The sequence below is a fragment of the Myotis davidii genome, unplaced genomic scaffold, assembly GCF_000327345.1.
Source record: "Myotis davidii unplaced genomic scaffold, ASM32734v1 scaffold244, whole genome shotgun sequence".
In the NCBI taxonomy this organism is placed as follows: Eukaryota; Metazoa; Chordata; class Mammalia; order Chiroptera; family Vespertilionidae; genus Myotis; species Myotis davidii.
In genome coordinates this window covers 291,706-295,096 of record NW_006294993.1, presented here as the reverse complement: position 1 = coordinate 295,096, position 3,391 = coordinate 291,706, and the positions used below count along the sequence as shown (strand labels likewise).

Sequence of the window (3,391 nt, the reverse complement as noted above, 5' to 3'; positions counted from 1 at the left end):
GTGGTTGGTGGTTGCCTAGGGAAATTCCAGGTGCTGTTCCCAGAGATGCCAGGCCAGCAGAAGCAGCAGATCCTCCTCCCACTGCCCTGCTCTCCCTTCCCCCACCCAGCCCGAAAACATCATGCTCCTAGACAAGAACGTGCCCAACCCACGCATCAAGCTTATTGACTTTGGCATCGCTCACAAGATTGAAGCCGGGAACGAGTTCAAGAACATCTTTGGCACCCCAGAATTTGTTGGTAAGGCCCTGCCTGTGCATCAGGGGCTGGGGCTTGGTAGGTGTATTCAAGGATCTCCAGCAGTGTAGGGTGAGTTGGGCCTGGTCCCTGGATGCCTGACTCATGGCCCTCAGTGCCCTGGCATTGGGCAAGGGGAAGCTCAAGAACTCAGGTTGGGCCCTGCCGGTGTTTAGAGCATTGACCCACGTACCATAGGGTTGCAGGTTCAATTCCTGGTCAAGGGCACATACCTGGGTTGTAGGTTCAATCCCCGGGCCTGGGTGGGGGCACTTGAGGGAGGCAACCAATCGGATCTCTCTCACATCCATGTTTCTCTCTCTCTTTTTTTCCTTCCCCCTCCTCCCTCCCTCCTTCCTTTCACTCTCTCTAAAAATCAATGGAAAAATATATCCTCAGGTGAGGATTAACAATAACAGCAAAAAATCAATAAATGTATCCTCACGTGAGGATTTTAAAGAAAAGAAGACGATAACTTTTCAAGGCTTGATTGTAATGATTAAAAATAAACAGAACTCATAGCCCTAGCTGGTGTGGCTCAGTGGATAGAGTGTCAGCCTGTGGACTGAAGCGTCACGGGTTTGATTCTGGTCAAGGGCATGTGCCCGGGTTCTGGGCTCAACCCCCAGTGCGGGGTATGCAGGAGGCAGCTGATCAGTGATTGATGTTTCGCTCACCATTAATGTTTCTATGTTTCTCTCCCTCTCCCTTCCTCTCTGAAATCAGTAAAAATATATTTTAAATAATAAATAAAAATGTAAAACAAAAAACCTCACAGAACTTAACTGTCTCCTCCACTGTTGTCTCCCTTTTGCCATCACCTTCCCTCAGAATAAAACAAGATCTCCATTTGTAGGTTAAATCTGTCTTTTGGTTCAAGACTGTTCCAGTTGAATAGGAAACTTAAACGTACTGCCTGACAGTGGCTGTTCCATAACAAGGTGCTATCTTATGGAATGTGTGTGAAACAGTGTAGAAATTTAATTTAGCCATTTCTGTGTTTGGACAGCATTTATTTCCTCTTCTGACTCAAAATATAAAACACCAGTTTGAATACTGTTTGTAGCAGCTACTTTTTTCTTAAAAGAGCCAGTCGGTGTTTTAAGCTTTGTGATCACAGACGCCACAGGAGCAAGCGGACGTAGCTCTGCCCAGTGAAGGTGCGGAGAGACTGGAGAACGTACACTTCTTTTTATCTTCTTGTCTCTAACCGGCTTTGAGAACAAATGCCTCACGACAACGGTTGCTCCTTTTTTTAATCCTCACTGGAGGGCATGCTTTGATTGCTTTTAGAGAGAGGAAGGGGGAGAGACAGAAACACTGATGTGAGAGGGAAACATGGCGTTGTCTCCCACATGCACCCCACTGGGGATTGAAACCAAAACCTGGGTATGTGCCCTGAGAGGGAATTGAACCCAGGACCTTTCACAGGACGATGCTCAACCGAGTTCACTGGGCCAGGACAAGCTGCTCCCTTTCCTGATGCAGGTAAAATGGGCACACCTCCAAGTGCACAGACACTAACTGATGTCACTGAGTTTTGGTGTATGCTGTGCTTGTGAAATTAAGTTATAGAATGTTTCTCTCGCCCTAGGAGGTTCTCTTCACGGTTTGGTGCACAGTGTGTGGGGGGTTGCGCTACTCCACTGCTGTGTTGCTTTTTTATTAGCGAGGAGGGTCCTGCGCAGAACAGACCCGGGTGCTCCGTGCCCTGCCGCCCACACTCGGTGACCTCACAGCTGCTGTGACTGGCAGGCCCTGGAAGGGACCCTCCTCAGTGCGGCCTCCAGCAGGCAGAGACACCGAGGCCCGTGAGGGGAGGTCCCGTGCTGCTCATTTTCTTACTGACAACTTCATCATTTTATGAAGACGATACATGGATTTATTAAAAATTCAAACAATACAGAAAAGCGTGGCAGTGAACGTGATTTTTAAAATCAAGCAGTGGTGTAGGTTCAGGTAAGGAAATGCTGTACAGCAAAGGCTAAGTCTTTCAGCTCCTGGTCCCTGGTCCTTCCCAGAAACAACCCGATCACCAGTGCTCGCCTCCCAGAGGCACTGGCGCAGCGTTTTACTTCTACTTGTTTGAATACTAGAGGCCTGGCTCATGGAGTTCGTGCACCGGTAGGGTCCCTAAGCCTGCCCAGCAATCAGGACCGATCGGGGCCTTCCAGCTGCCAGCCAGGGCCTTCCTTCCCCAACGCCCCCTGGTGATCAGCGCACGTCATTGATCAAACTCCCAAAGGGACACTTTGCATATTAGCCTTTTATGCATCCTATCTATATATGTAAAATCCTAATATGCAAATAGACCAAACGGTGGAACAATTGGTCACTATGATGTGCGCTGACCAGCAGGGAGCGTGTGCGAAACATGGTGGGTGTCGGCAGCAGGAGGCAGAGCATGGAACATGGCTGGTGTTGGCCACGGCAAGATGGTAGAGCAGGTGAGCGGGGGCGCCAGACCAAGGCGGGGCGCCGGTTGCTATCATCGGGGCAAGTCTCTGGTGGTTACTGAAAGTTCTTTGCTCCTGTGTGCCATGGTCCCACCCAGTGCTCGCACCCGCTGATGGCGCCGTCAGCGGGTGCAAGTGGCAGCTGCTGGCCCCGATTGCCCCTCAGGGCTTCTCCACCTCCCCCTGCTCCTGAGGGGCAATCAGGGCCGGCAGCCACTGCTCACACCTGCTGACAGCGGCAGTCCCACTCGCACCCACTGCTGGTGCCAGCCCCAATTGCTCTGCACTGTCAGCAGCGGGAGTGGGGCTGCTGGCAGAGAGGAGACTGGCACTGCAGTGGGAGGGGCTGGGCGTGGGCTCGAAGGATGGGCCGAGATCTGCCCCTGTGCCCACCACAGCCTCACAGTAACTGGTCGCTCTGATGCTCACTGACCACCAGGGGGCAGACACTCAATGCAAGTATCTGCCCCCTGGTGGTCAGTGCACTCCCACAGGGTGATCTCGACTCAGCCAGAAGCCCGGCTCACGGCTGGCAAGCACCACGGCAGCCTAGATTGCGAGAGCCCCGACTGCAAGAGGGATGTCTGACTGCTGGCTTAGGCCCAATTCACAAGGCCTAACACTCATCCACTGAGTCACTCTGGCCAGGCAGTGCAGCATTTTAAATAAAAGCATTTGTTTGGACGTGGCAGTATTAAT

At 51.8% G+C, this 3,391-nt stretch overlaps 1 long non-coding RNA gene across 1 annotated transcript in view; it reads left to right on the top strand.

Moving 5' to 3' along the window:
* The window catches only part of LOC107184059, a 19,185-nt gene extending 16,810 nt beyond the window's left edge, over positions 1–2,375 (top strand). The window contains exon 3 of the long non-coding RNA XR_001514884.1: positions 2,365–2,375. This is a non-coding gene — a long non-coding RNA (uncharacterized LOC107184059). The remainder of the gene's footprint in view (positions 1–2,364) is intronic.
* The last annotated feature ends 1,016 nt before the right edge of the window (positions 2,376–3,391 follow it).